Genomic DNA, 16,252 nt, shown 5'->3' with positions numbered 1-16,252 from the left:
GTTAACTCTTTTTTATATTGAATTATATCACATATATCAGGTTTTCTCAAACTTGGCACTATGGATACATTTTGAACCAGAAATTTGGGTTGAGAGAGGCTGTCTTCTGCATTGCAGGATATTTACCAGCATCTCTGGCCTCTGCCCACTAGATGCCAGTAGCACTCCTGCCAAGTTGTTTCAACCCAAATAGCTCCAGGCATTGTAGAATGTCCTCTGGGAATGTGTGTGTTGGAGGTGGGGGACATTGGTTGAGAACCATGATTTATTCAGAAATTGTCCAAATTATGAGTTAACAAATTGATGAATTTTCATGATGTGAGCACACCAGCATAATGAAAAAACGGATCAAGAAATACAGTATTACCAGCATCCTGCAAAGCCCTTTCTTGCCTACTCACTATCTATACCTTCCCACAAAGTAAGTACCTTTATGACTTTTAAGACCACAGATTGGTTTTCTTCTTTTGAACTGTGTATAAATAGAGTTACACAGAATGTCCTTTGTTGCTTTCAATCAACATTACTCTTATGAGATTCATTCACATGGTGCATAGCAATAGTTCTTCTATTACTGCCAAATTCCGTAATTTATTTGTACATTTTACTGATAAAGGGCACTTTGTTTTCACAGCTTTACCTGTGGGAATGTTATAATTCAATTCAGTTTCTTCTGTTCTGATTTTATACTTTTTGGTCATTTTTTTGGTTACTTTTTTAGATTGCTTTTTGAGGAATTTGTCCATTTTCTGTTATTTTCCAAGTATATTGGCATAATTATTTTTTACAATATTACCTTGTTCCCTTTTTATTTGTTGTAGAATCTATAATCTCTCTCTTTTTATTCTTGGTATTGATAAATTGTGCTTTCATCCTCTCTTGAACATTTGTGTCAAGGGTTATCACTTTATTACTCAAAAAAATCAACTTTCGGGTTTTTTTTGAATCCCTCTAATATGTATTTATTATCTGTATTTTTCATTCCTTCTTATACTTATTGGAAATTTTTATCTTGTTCTATCATCTATTGAGTGAAGAATTAAATTCTGCCAGCTTCATTATAGATTGATTTATTACTCTTTAGTTCTGACACTTCTTGCTTTCTAGAATTTTTAGCTATGTTATTCAGTGCATATACATTTAACATAATTCTATCTAGCTAGTGAATTGATCTTTTAGCCATTACAAAATTACTCTTTAAACCTGGTAATACTCCTTTTTCATTTACTTTTTCTGGCATTAATATGTCAGCAACCATTTTCTTTCTTTTTTCTTTTTTTTTTCCTTGACAGTTTTATTTCAATGTGTTTTTGTCCTTATATTTAGGATAGATCTCTTCAAATATCATGTAACTAGACTTTCTATTTTAACTGTCTGAAATTTTTGTTTTTCAATTGTAATATTTAGCCTATTTATATTTGATGTAATTATTTACATATTTGATCTTAAATCTTACTACAGGCATGCCTCATTTTATTGACTTCACTCTAATGCACTTTGCAGATATTGAATTTTTTCAAATGGAAGGTTTGTGGCAATTCCACATTGTGAAAGTATATCTGTGTCATTTTTCTAACAGTATTTGCTCACTTTATATTTCTGCATCACATTTTTGTAATTCTCACAAAATGTCAAAATTTCCATTATTATTATATTTTTTATGGTGACCTGTGATCAGTGACTTTTGATGTTACTATTATAATTGTTTTGGGATTGCATGAACTGCGCCCATGTATGATAGCAAACTTAATTGATATGTGTTGTGTGTGTTCTGACTGCTCCACCAACCTGCTGTTCCCATCTCTCTTCCTTTCCTTGGGCCTCCCTATTCCCTGAGACAAAACAATATTGAAATTAAGCCAGTTAATAACCCTACAAAGACCTCTAAATGTTCAAATGAAAGGAAGAGTTGCATATCTTTCCCTTTAAATCAAAAGCTAGAAATGATTAGGCTCAGTGAGGAAGGCATGTTGAAAGCTAAGACAGACCAAAAGCTAGGTCTCTTGTGCCAAACAGTTAGCCAAGTTGTGACTGCAAAGGAAAAGTACCTGAAGGAAGTTAAAAGTCCTACTCCAGTGAACACAAGAATAATAAGAAAGTGAAACAGCCTCATTGCTGATATGGAGAAAGTTGCAGTGGTCAGGAGAGAAGATCAAACTAACCACAGCAATCCCTTAAGCCAAAGCCTAATCCAGAGCAAGGCTCTAACTCTTATCAATTCTATGAAGGTTGCAAGAGGTGAGGAAGCTGTAGAAGAAAAGTTTGAAGATAGCAGAGATTGGTTCATGAGGTTGAAGAAAAGAAGCTCTCTCCATAAAAGTGCAAAGTGAGGGGCTTCCCTGGTGACGCAGTGGTTAAGAATCCGCCTGCCAATGCAAGGGACATGGGTTTGAGCCCTGGTCCGGGAACATCCCACATGTTGCAAAGCAACTAAGCCCGTGCACCACAACTACTGAGCCTGCACTCTAGAGCCCACAAGCCACAACTACTAAACTCCTCACGCCTAGAGCCCAAGCTCCTCAACAAGAGAAGCCACTGCAGCAAGAAGGCTGTACACCACAACGAAGAGTAGCCCCCACTCGACGCAACTAGAGAAAGCCGCGCGCAGCAACAAAGACCCAAAGCAGCCAAAAATAAAAATAATAAATGAATAAATAAATTTATTATATAAAAAAAGTGCAAGGTGAAGCAGCAAATGCTGATGTATGAGCTACAGCAAATTATCCAGAAGATCTAGCTAAGATAATTAATGAAGGTGATTATACTCAATAACAGATTTTCCATGTAGAGGAAATAGCCTTCTATTGGAAGACTGTGCCATCTAGGACTTTCATAGCTAGAAAGGAGAAGTCAGTGCCGGGCTTCAAAGCTTCAAAGGGCTGCCTGACTCTTGTTAGGAGTTAATGTAACTGGTGACTTTAAGTTGAAGCCAATATACCATTATACTCATTTCCCATTATGAAAATTCTAGGACCCTTAAGAATTATCTAAATCTACTCTACCTGTGCTCTCTACATGGCACAACAAAGCCTGGATGACAGCACATCTGTTTACAATATGGTTTACTGAATATTTTAAGCCCAATGTTGAGACCTAAGGCTCAGAGAAAAAGATTCCTTTCAAAATATTACTACTTACTGACAAGGCACCTAGTCACCCAAGAGCTCTGATAGAGCTGTCCAACAAAGTTCACATTGTTTTCATGCCTGCTAACATATCATCTATTCTTCAGCCCATGGATCAAGGAGTAATTTTGACACTCAAGTCATATTATTTAAGAAAAACATTTCATAAGACTACAGCTACCATAAATAGTGATTCCTCTGATGGACCCAAGCAAAGTAAATTGAAAGCCTTCTAGAAAGGAGTCACCATTTTAGGTGCCATTAAGAACATTCATGGTTCATGGGAAAGGGTCAAAATATTAACATTAACAGGGATTGGAAAGAAGTTGATTCCAACCCTCATGGATGACTTTGAGGGGTTTAAGACTTCAGTGGAGGAAGTAACTGAATATATGGTGGAAATAACAAGAGAACTAGAAGTGGAACTTGAAGATGGGACTAATTTGCTGCAATCTCATGATCAAAGTGTAACAGAGGAGGAGTTGCTTCTTATGAATGAGAAAAGAAAGTGGTTTCTTGAGATGGAATCTACTTCTGGAAAAATGCTGTGAAGATTCTTGAAATGACAACAAAAGATTCAGGACATTACATAAACTTACTTGATAAATCAACAGCAGGGTTTGAAAGGATTGATTCCAATTTTGAAAGAAGTTCCACTGTGGGTGAAATGCTATCAAACAGCATTGCATGCTACAGAAAAATAGTTCATAAAGGTAAGATGGAGTGGCCAAGATGGCAGAGTATGAAGACCCTAAGCTCACCTCCTCCCATGAGGACAGCAAAATTGCAACTATTTACAGAGAAATTATTTATGTGACAAACCAGAGCACTAGCAGAAAAGATCTATAACTAAAGATGTAAAGAAGGAAGCACAACAAGATAGGTAGGAGGGGCAACCCACACACAGGAGGATAATTACAATTGCAGAGGTTCTCCTCAATGAGCAAGTGGTTGGAGCCCCGCATGTGGCTTTCCCAGCCTGGGAGTCCTGCACATGGAAGATAAGCCCCAAGAATGACTGGCTCTGAAGGCCAGTTGGGTTTACTTTCAAAAGAGCCAGAGGACTGTGGGAAATAGAGACTCCACTCCTAAAGAGCACACGCAAAACTTCACATGCTCTGGGACCCAGGGAAGAAGGAGTAATTTGAAAGGAACCTGGGTAAGACACACCTTCTGATCTTGAAGAGCCTCGTGGAGGGGCAGAAGGCAGCTGGGGCTTGTCCTGGGAACATAGACATTAGCATCAGCTGTTTTGAGGAGCTCCTTCTACCACATGGACACTGATGCTGGCAAGCACTATTCTGGAATCCTCCCTGTAGCTTATTTGTACCAGGACTCAGACCAACTCACCAGGTTGTCAGTACAAGTACTGGAATGCCTCCGGCCGAGACACAACTCCACCCACCAGCAGGCCTGTTGCCCTGAAACCCCCTGAGTGCACAGCCACCCCAGGACCTGGCCCTGTCCAGCAGAGGGCCCAGGACCTGGCTCCATACACCAGCTCTAGCCACGGGATTTCCAGGGCCCTGCAGCCAGAGATCTGGGACCTGACTCAGCCCACCAGTAGGTCTCACCCACCAGTGTGTAGGCACTGTCCCCAGGACCCCATGAGCCCACAAACAGGCCAAAACACCAATTCTGGGACCCCCAGGGCCCTGCATCCAGAAACCCTGGGACCCAGTTTTGCCTACCAGTGGGCTGGCAGTAGCTCCGGGACCAGCCTTACCCACCAGTGGGTAGGCACCAGCCCCAGGAAATCCTGGGTCCTGGTCCCACCCACAAGCAGACCAAAACACCAGTTCTGGGACCCACAGGGCCCTGTAGCCAGGTAGGACATATAGTTCAAATGAGCAGAGAGTAGTGCGCTGCTGGGATACATAGGACATCTGCTTCAAAAAGCCACTTCTTCAGGATCGGGAAACATAAGGAGCCCACAAAATACATAGAAATAAAAATAGCAAATTAGGTAAAATGAGGGGACATTAGGTAAAATGAGGGGACAGGGGTCCCCTTCTTCAGGGGACCAAAACCCCAGAAGAAGAATGAAGTGAAATAGGGATAGGCAATCTACCCGCTAAAGAGTTTAAAGTAAAAATCATAAAGATAATCAAAGTACTCAGGAGAAGAATGGATGAACACAGTGAGAAGATTAACAAAGAGAAGATATAGTCATTGATCTTGGGCGGCAGCGGCAGGAGAGGCGGCAGTGGTGGGAAGTGGCTGGAGCAGGGGGCATTGTCATCTCACCCTTCAGCCTGCAGGAGCTCATCAAGCACCTGGCCTCGCTACAGCAGAACAAGGTGCTCAAGGTCCAGCTGGAGACCTACAAACTCAAGTGCAAGGCACTGCAGGAGGAGAAGCGCGGCTTGCGCAAAGCCAGTGTGACCATCCAAGCCCAGGCTGAATGGAAAGAAGAATTCATCAGTAACACATTATTCAAGAAAATTCAGCCTTTGCAGAAGGAGAAAGAAACCCTTGCTATAAATTACGAGAAGGAAGAAGAGTTCCTCACTAATGAGCTCTCCAGAAAATTGATGCAGTTGCAGCATGAGAAAGCCAAACTAGAACAGCATATGGAGCAGGAATTCCAGGTCAGCAAACTGATGAAGAAAACTAAAAAACTGGAGAACGATACCATTTCTAAGCAGCTTACATTAGAACAGTTGAGACGAGAGAAGATTGACCTCGAAAGTACTTTGGAACAGGAACAAGAAGCACGAGTGAATCGTTTCTGGACAAGGATGGAACTTGAAGCTGAAAAGCGAATCCTGCAGGAGAAATTAGACCAGCCGGTGTCTGCTCCCCCATTGCCTAGAGACATCTCCGTGTAGATCGACCCTCCAGAAAACGTGATGCGACACATCAGGTCTTTAAAGAATGAACTGGAGAAGCTGAAGAAGCAACTGAGTGCTGCCCAGTTACAGCATTCCGAGATAATGGCGCAGTATTTGGAGGAGGAACTTCACATGAGGGAAGAGGACCTGAGAGGAAGCTGCAGAGGGAGATGGAGAGGAGAGAGGCCCTCTGTCGACAGCTCTCAGAGAGTGAGTCCAGCTTAGAGATGGATGCTGAAAGGTATTTTAAGGAGCTGTCTGCACAAGGATTAAGACCTCACATTGTGTGCAGCCCGATCCCTTACACACCTTCTCCCAGTTCAAGCCGGCCGATATCACCCAGTCTCTCGTATGCAAGTAACACACTTGGTTTCATGCCACCAACTTCACTGACTAGAGCTGGAATGTCTTATTACAATTCCCCAGGTCTTCATGTGCAGCATATGGGAGCATTCCACGGTATCACAAGGCCTTCACCGCAGAGAAGCAAGTCCTGATCAATTCAAATGGCCCACGCTACCTCCGTCTCACAACACACAGACCCCTGTCCAGCCACTGCCACCTCCATCTCCACCACCCATGCAGCCCGCAGTCCCCTCAGCAGGCACCTTGCAGCCTGCCCCCTCGCAACAGTCGGTTCACCCCTCCTCCCAGCCTTAATGCATGTGCTTAGTCCGAACCTCATGTCGGCACACGTTCTTGTACAGTGGAGCCGAGCTGTCGACTCAACGCCAAAGGCTTCCTTCCCTGGAATATGAATGTGACTTATTTGCACTGAGGTTATCTAGGCTTCACTATTCATTATGTTGCAAATGTGTGTCGGAAACGCAGCCAGTGTTGTGGATCTACAACTCTACACGGACGACTTTTTCCTTCGGTGTTTTACTTGAATCTACATGTGTGCACATTCCCTGGCTGGGACGTTGGCTGTTCGACTGTTTGGTAGTTCAGCAGCAGTGTGCAATTTTCGCCTGGCCCCAGAGCTTCGTTTTCCTGGCTTTTAGGTTGGAAAATAAAAAGGGATATCTTTTTATTTTTTTCCATGAATTTGCAGAAAATTACTGAGCTGTTATTACCCCTCCCCTCCCATTATAATGGTGTTTACCAAGCATACCAATAATTCAGCACTACAATTCAGAACTTTGAAAATCTAGCACTCAGTATAAAATGGGAAGTTAGATGGATCAGTACCAAAGACAATGCTCAATAGAGCTTTCTACAGATACACTTTGTATGGGTTATTTTCAGTATATCCCAACATCCATGTCTCTTGTAAAACAGATCACCTAAAGTCTGGATCACATGGCTATATCTTTTCCACATGCATGGGATTGATAATTATTGTATATCCAGGTGTGATTTTTTCTTTATCCTTGATGTTAGCCTCCTCAAACTGGACCCCTCTCACGTGAGTCGATAACTGTTGTCCTACCCACCAGTGGTTGTTATGACTGATTAGAAGGTGCTGTGTGATTTCTGCCGCAGAGGACAGTGTGATTGTAACAAAAACAGCTATTTCCCCTTTCCATTCTTTACTTGTGTTTCCCTAAAACAGAGTTCAAACAAATATTTTAAAGGTACAAAATACTATTAGAAAATACTATTTGAAATAAACATTATAGGAATATCTTAGCATAACGGCCACAAAATACTTTATTGCTGAGGACTTTATTGCTGAGCACAATATCACTGAGGACTGCTTATTTTGCCCAGTAAAATCGAGTGCAGTGTACAGAGAAGTATATCTTGAATGCATTATTTCTGTTCATTTAGCACAAATAAATTGTTTGGTTTCACTTTAAAGTAGAAAAATGAGTTAGAAGATATACAGAAAAAGCAAACAGAGATTAAGAATGCAATAACTGAAATAAAAAATACATTAAAAGGAATCAACAGTAGATTACATGATACAGAGGAACTCCTCAGCAAGCTGGAAGACACAGTATTGGAAATCACTGAACCTGAACAGAAAATGGAAAAAAAGTAAAAAGAAATGAAGACAATTTAAGAGACCTCTGAGACAACATCAGGCATACTACCATTTGCATTATAGTAATCTCAGAGGGAGAATAGAGAGAGAAAGGAGCAGAGAACATATTTGAAGACATAATAGCTAAAAACTCCGTCAACCTGGGAAAGGAAACAAACATCCAGGTACAAGAAGTACAGAGAGTCCCAAACGGGTTCAACCCAAAGAGGATCACCCCAAGACACATTATAATTAAAATGGCAAAACTTAAAGAGAGAATATTAAAAGCAGAAAGGGAAAAGCAACAAATTACAAACTCCCACAAGGCTATCTGCTGACTATTCAGCAGTAACCCTGCAGGCTACAAGGGAATGGCACAATGTGTCTAAAGTGATGAAAGGAAAAAACCTACTACCAAGAATATTGTAGCCATGAGGGCTCGCATTCAGATTTGATGTAGAGGTCAAAAGTTTTACAGATAAGCAAAGCTAAAAGAGTTCAGCAGCACAAAACCAGTTTTATAAGAATTGTTAAAGGGACTTCTCTAAGTGAAGAAGAAAAAACCACAACTAGACACATGAAAATTATGAAAGGAAAAAGCTAACCGGTCAAGTCAAATACATAGTAAAGGTAGTAAAGCAACCACATATAAAGTTACTAGGAAGGTTAAAAGACAAAGGCCACTTTTATTCAACATAGTCATGAAAGTCCTAACCACAGCAATTGGACAAGAAAAAGAATCAAAATTGGAAAGGAAAAAGTAAAACTGTCACTGTTTTCAGGTAACATGATACTATACATAGAGAATCCTCAAGATGCCTCTCACTACGAGAGATCATCAATAAATTTGATAAAGTGGCAGGATACGAAATTAATATACGGAAACCTGTTGCATTTCTATACACTAACAATGAACTATCAGAAAGAGAAATTAAGAAAATAATTCCACTTATAATCACATCAAAAGAAAAAATTACCTAGGAATAAATCTAATTAAGAAAAAAAATCCTTCATGAAAAAAAATGTCAATCAATGCAGCAAACTTTATTGTATTATTTTAAGAATTGCCACAGCCACCTCAGCCTTCAGCAACTGTCATCCATCAACATCGAGGCAAGAACCTTCACCAGCAAAAAGATTATGATTGCTGAAGGCTCAGATGATGGTTAGCATATTTTAGCAGTTTTTTTAATCAAGTTATGTACATTGTTTTTTAGACATGCTACTGTGCACTTAATAGACTACAGTGTCATGTAAACATACTTTTATATGCACTGGGAAACTAAAAAATTTGTGTGACTCACTTTATTGCCCACTTTATTGTGGTGGTCCAAACCTGAGATACCTCTGAGGTATGCTTGTATTTATTTTCCATTTGTCAAGCTATTTATAGCTTCTTTCCATTTTGTCTTACTCTGATTTTTTTTTTGGGGGGGGGGTCTCTCCTCATGCCTGTGGGATCTTAGTTCCCTGACCAGGGATTGAACCCAGGTCCAGGGAGTGAAAGCACCAAGTCCTAACCATTGGACTGCCAGGGAATTCCCCATTTTGTCTTATTCTGGATTAAATGATGTTTATTATTTTATCCTTCATTAGCTTCTTATTTATGTATTATTTTCACCACAGATTAAAACATGCATTTAATGCTTCATTATTGTTTACTATAAAGTGGTACATATACTATGTATGAAAATATAATGAAATCAGAACACAATAACTCTACGTCTCACCACTTCAATATTTGTGTATTGTTGTCATGAATTTAATTACGCATATAGTTTTGACCAATATAAAATTTATAATTTGTAAGTCAATATCCATGTTTATTTCCTTATATATTGACTCTCTACTTCTCTACATTGCTTTTTATCTCTTTCTACGTTACCATATTTTTGTTCAGGATCATTTTCCTTCTGCTTGGAGATCTCCACTTAGCATCTCTTTTAGTTTGGTTTTCTGGTGACAAATCATTTCAATTCTTGTTTGTTAATGTCTTTGCTTTCATGTGTAAAGAATGGTGTGACAAGGTATAAAATTCTAGGTTGGCAGCTATTTTCTCTTAGTACTTTAAATAGGGCATTCCTTTGTCTTCTGTCATCCATCATTTCTCTTAAGTCACCTAGTTATTAATCTAACTGCGCATTAAAACTTACATGTCTTTTTCTCTCCAGGATCTTAACTCTTCAAATCATTTATTGCCTAAACAGCTCCAAACTACAATTTTATCTTTCCAGCCCCTTGAGATTGCAAAAAGATCCACCAGTTTTTCTGCTTCTCTGTTTTAGTCACCTGGATGGATTATTTGCCTCTTGGCCATCACCAAAAATAATAGTAGTAATAATAATAACAATAATAATTAATTAATTACAAAACCCCCAAATATTCCAGGGGAAAAGCTATTATCAAAATGTCAGCTCTTCATTTGTGGTTCCTTCTCTCTGGATTAAAGCCCCCTCCAGTACTGGTTGCCTCAGTGGTTTTCAGATATCTTTTTATTTCTTTACTTGGATTTTTAGTTATACGGGAGAAGAAAATGTTTATTTTCTTCAACATCCATAATACCTAAAATTTTTACTAAAAAAATTACTATAGGTTGAAAAAATGTAAACATTTCTTTTTAATTTTCCTGATGGGAAAGTACACTGCTCTACATTGCTCTATATTGTGTTGCTGTCATACTTCCTTGTATTTTCCGGTGTCTTCAAACTAGGGGATGATAGAGAGTGTATTACATACATCCTCTCTTAACTTCTTTGGAAATGCCACTTAAAACTTTCACTTTCAGCACAGTAGCCAGAACTAGCCACATGATCCCATGATAACTGCAAGGAAGGATGGAAAATGTAAGGGAGTGCAACAGAATATTGGTGAGAATTGGCATGTTCTATAGTAATCATCTATAATATACCAGTTTAGAACTACACAAAAACTACATTGATCACATTTAGAAGTATTACAATAAGGATAAGGACTTTATTCTATGATCAATAAAAGTGACAATTCTAATGGGTCAGATAAAACATCATAATAAATCTGTGTGCTCGTTTAATTTTAGAGAAAATATTACTAGCAAACCTAAGAATCTAAGAATATGTTCAAATATTAATTCTCTAAGATGTTGTTGCTCAGACTGCAGATTGAGCATATACAATCTGTTGTATCCATAGAAATTGGAGTTCAGTAGCAGTAAGTAGTTCTTAGGCAAGTGGTAAATGAAATACCTCTGGCTCTTCTACTTTCTTATCACATTTTTTTTCCATATGCTAGGGGGAAAAAGCTGGAATTTAGAAAAATTTCTTCAACATCCATAATACCTAAAATTTTTACTGATAAATTATTATAGGTTGAAAAAATGGAAACATTTCTTCTTAATTTTCCTGATGGGAATTTAGGTTATTTTTTTTTTTTAATTTTTTGTAGGGAGGACATTTAAGGAGAGCAAAAGTGCAAGTTGAAAAAATGGCATGGCATGGAGTTATTGGTAGTCTTCAAAGTGATCTTGAGAAAAACAATTTGGATAACAAATAGTCTAATGGAATACAAAAAAAAAAAAGTTTGCAAAGCCAGTATACAAATAAGTTCTTGTTTTTTAAAGTTTCATATGACATGAGCTTTAGGAGTTGCTAAGTCGTTAAAAACATGCCATTCATTGAAAGATACCAATAAATGTTTAAAAGAAAAGGAAAATAATAATGAATGCAATCATTCATACACTGCAGTTATTTTATTCGTAAATAAAGACAATGCTTAATTGTTAGTAGATAGGACTTGTGGCTTATGTTTTGAATTGTTTTCAAATGTTGGTGATAATTTTTACTAATTTACTCATATTGGCACCCTATAATTCCCCTTATTAACAGCAGAATACATTTCTAACCTAACTCTTGGTTCAGGGAAGTGTGTTTTGAATTACGATAGGGCAAAGTTATCTAATGCACATAGAGATAAAATATATAATCTTTGTTACATTAATATCATATTCTAGCTTAAATTTGTTGGATTAGTTACATGCTTCTACTTTTATGTTATATTTAGCTATATTCTTGCCACTTAGCAAAGGGATGGAATATATAGCATTTTAAAACTTTTCCCAGAGTCCTTCAATGTGAATATATTTAAGAGATACATAGATATTTTCTGAATCATATTATAGAGCTCATTTAACTTAAAATCATTCATCCATTGCATGTCCCTTTCTATTAGGTGGACAAAAAAGCTTTAATTGCAATCACATAAGTTGATTGGAATAATAATGCTTCTCTTAAGGAGAGTGTTAAAAATGATAGCCTTAGAGAATCTTTAAAACACTTATATACAGATAAATTATTTATCAAATATATGTGTGTATACATATATAACCAAGAGCAAGCATACTTTACTCTTGAAAAAGAGGCATTAGATATATATAGGTGAGAAATTTGGGAATTCTCGTTTACTAACAAAGTTGTAGGTGAATAACAATTTCTTTGCAAAGTCTGTATGCTACGTGCACATGTGTGCACACATAAGTATGTTTTCAGCCCCCAAATCTACAAATGTTAAAACAGTATGAAAACTTTCTTATACATCATTTTATGAAAACTGTGAAAATCTTTTTTTAGAACTCACAAGAAGAAATCTCTTGTTAAGCATGAGATTGCCACCATAAAATGTAAAGGATGACCAGGGTCATAATTGAAAGTGTGTAATAAAAGTGACATGTCATTTTTTATGCCATATTATAGGGTTCCTAAATACCCCTACTCCCACGAAAACATAAAACTCAGTTCAGAACGTTCTACCATTTCTTAATTGTTACTCTAGTCACATTTCCTGCGTTTAATCCTATTCTTTGAATCTTAAAAAAAACCCTGCTGAACACTAATTATTTAACCTTGCCTCCTACCTACTTTCCCTCTTTATTCTGAGGTTTCTTAAGGGCTATAATGAGCTGTCCCCACACAAACAGGCCAAATTAGTGGATAATTACTGCTGGGCCTGTGAATGTTCTCACTCCTCCTTTCTTACAGTTTCACAACATTACCACAATGGTCTGTCGCCTCCCTACCAATTAGGAACAATTACTACTTTATAACGTTAGTGGTGGCAGGCTTATTACATTCCGGGATATGTAAAAGTAAGGTGGGTGTAGGGAGAGAAATGCAAGGCCAAAAGGGGTCATTGTTATATGAGGAACTTCAGTAGTTTATATTCATCGTTTTGATTTCATTTCTTCAGGATAACAGCCACAAAGATTTATATTAACTCTGTTAGATGAAAGTGAACATCATATATATCCAAGGTTGTGTTTTTCTCCTTTTACACAGGATAATATCTCATTTTGATGGCTTTAGTTTTCAAACTCATGGAAATGGCTTTGGTTCATTCTTTGGGATGAAAAACAAGGTTTTTTGTTTTTTGGGGTTTCTTTTGGTTTCCTTGTAAAGATTACTTTTTTGTTGTTTGTTTTGTGTAGAGTATATTTCTGACAAGTGAATTTAGTTTCTTAAGTGATCTTGAGATAACACTGCAAAAGGAGGTACTGTGACCCAGAAGAGTATCAAAACACTCCCTTCCAATCTGTATTTAAATAGAGTTTAGGTCAAGATAAATCTATATCAAATATTCAGAATGAAGCACTTTGAAAGCTTTTAAGACTGGTATATATGCAGTTAACGTTTGTCTTTCTAGGAGAAAAGAGTTGTAACAGACTCATCTACCCTAATTTTTCTGTTCTCAAATTCTTCTTTTTTTCTAATGCTACAAAAAAGTCTTATGTGGTGCTTTCATTCAGAGTATATTCTAGGAATTCAATAAAGTATAACGTATTTTAATGAATGTGGCCTTACTGTCCCTTTTGGTGCTTTGTTCCTTGTAAGGCCCTTATCCCATGGTCACAGAACACAAGCCGAACTTTCCTTTGAATGGCATCTTAATTAGACTACCTCATTTATGTTTTAAAACATATGTTGTGAAAGGAGTTTAGAGATTCATGGAGATGAATGGAGATGGAGAAGAAACAGTACAACTTTAATATGACTTAGAAGTAAAACAACAAACTTTTCTAGATACCACTGAGGGGAAAATTTTTTGGATGGAATCAGTAACCATTGCTGAAAGTGGTGTCAGGCAGCCTGAGGATAGAGATGCTCATGGTGTCGATGGTGATGGTAATGATGGCAATGATGGTGATGATGATTTTGGAATAAGGAGACGGTGGTTATCAAATATGGAATCATCATTTTAGCCTGAGTGTTGAGAATGAAAAATCCATTTCAGAGGGTTAAAAAAAAGATTAGATGGAAAGAAAGTGAAACTTGAGGCTGTGGACCACACATGTAAGACATCTGATAATTAAAAGGGAGATAAAGACTAAAAATACTAAATAAAATAAATTTGTAGAATGAGGTTTTTATACATTTGAATGCAGAAAAGGAGAAACTGAATGAAGAAGGAGAGCAGAGAATAATAAAGGTATGGAATCTGAGGCATGGATTACCTTCTAAAATTGGAAGAAAAAAATATGTAACTTTTTCTTGTTGGTTAAGCAGTCACAGAAAATAAGAATCAAAATAAAAGTGTAGTGAGATAAAGGGATATACATTGAGTGGGCTCATTCTTTTTTTTTTTTTTTTTTTTTGCTGTACGCGGACCTCTCACTGCTGTGGCCTCTCCCGTTTGCGGAGCACAGGCTCCGGACGCACAGGCTCAGCGGCCATGGCTCACGGGCCCAGCTGCTGCGCCGCCAGGGACCTCTTTTCAGTAAATTGGAAGTAAAGATTGTGTCTCACTAGGAAAATTGCCTCAGACATTCCTCAGGAAAAAAAATGTGGCATAAAGGATCTAGCCTTGGCTGACAAGCATCTCAAAAAACATCAAGATCAGCAATAATTCTCTGGCTGTTTGCAACTAATAGATAATTCACTTGTTCAATAAAAAGGTCAAAAAATTGTGTTCTTTAGAATGCATAGCAAATAATTAGATTAACTCCATTTCTCAATTTGTGGTTGTGTGTTCAGCAAATAGCCATGATCACAATATTGTCTCTCTAAATAGAACCAAATTTGATCAACTCAATGTTCCTTATGAAGTAGTTGTTGAACAACCTCTATACTTTATGCCATGTGAAATAAATTATGATGAATACCAAAACAAATTATGAATTTCAGCAAGAAGAACCATAAGACTGATTTAATGAGAGAAAGAGAAAGAAAGAAAATTGTGCAAGGCTTTTGTGTCCTAGTCAGGTGTCAAATTAATTTAGTTGATGTCCAAATGTTGAGCATATTTTATTACCAAATACTGGAATATTTATGGATCATTGGTGCAGTTAGCCTTGTCTTGGTAATCTTTTATAATATGAGGTTAAATTTTTTTCATGACTGAGAAAAAATAAAAAACAGAAAAGTTTCGGAATAAAAGAACATACTTTTTCACTTAAGAAAAAACACTACAATACCTATTTCTCATAGCTACTCAGTTCCTTAGAAACTTCAAATTTCCATTTCCAAAAGCATTTAATAATCTTTTATTAGTTCCTTAACTTTTAAATGTTTTTGCTTATGGCATTTATTCCAAAGAAATAAAAACATACGTTTACACAAAAACATGTACATGAATTTTGAGAGCAGTTTAGTTGTAAGAGCCAAAAAATGGAAACAACCCAGACATCCTTCAATACATAAGTGAGTAAACAAATGGTGGCATATTCATACCATGGAATACTACTCCGCTATAAAAAGAACCACTAGTGACGCACACAACTTGGATGGATTTCAAAGGAATTACACTGAATGAGGAAAGCTGATCCCAAATGGGTACCTACTGTATGATTTCCTTTGTATAACATTCTTGAAATGACAAAATTACAGAGATGGAGACCAGGTTAGTGGTTACCAGGGACTGATGTAGAAAGAGAAAATTTTGATTTTGACTATAAGATGTAGGACAAGGGGTCTTCATGATGGAACTATTGGCATCTTGACTGTGCTGGTGTTCACAGGAATCTACAAATGTGGTGAAATTAAAGTCAAATATACACACAAACCCGAAAGAGTGGATATGAAACTGGTGAGATCTGAATAGGGTTGGTGGATTGTATCAGTGCCTACTTCCTGGTTGTGACATTGTGCTATATTTAGGCAAGACATCACCATTGATGGAACTGGGTGTAGGGTGCATGATATTTATTTATGTTATCTCTTAAAACTGTATGAAAATCTACAATTAGCCCGAAATAATTTTTTAAACAAAGATATTGTTCATGTTCAAGGGAGAAAGAGATCAGTTTTAGCTGAGAAATTGGGTAAGAGTAATCAAGGAAGCATCATTTGAGTTAGCCTTTA

The 16,252-nt window shown here is 37.5% G+C and overlaps 1 pseudogene; it reads left to right on the top strand.

Annotated features, from left to right (window-relative positions):
- Window positions 1–3,466: 3,466 nt before the first annotated feature.
- LOC115845250 (coiled-coil domain-containing protein 6-like) lies at window positions 3,467–6,963 on the top strand (annotated as a pseudogene).
- The last annotated feature ends 9,289 nt before the right edge of the window (window positions 6,964–16,252 follow it).

The sequence above is a fragment of the Globicephala melas genome, chromosome 3, assembly GCF_963455315.2.
Source record: "Globicephala melas chromosome 3, mGloMel1.2, whole genome shotgun sequence".
In the NCBI taxonomy this organism is placed as follows: Eukaryota; Metazoa; Chordata; class Mammalia; order Artiodactyla; family Delphinidae; genus Globicephala; species Globicephala melas.
Note: the sequence above shows the minus strand (reverse complement) of the source record. Positions and strands in the feature narration are given on the sequence as shown.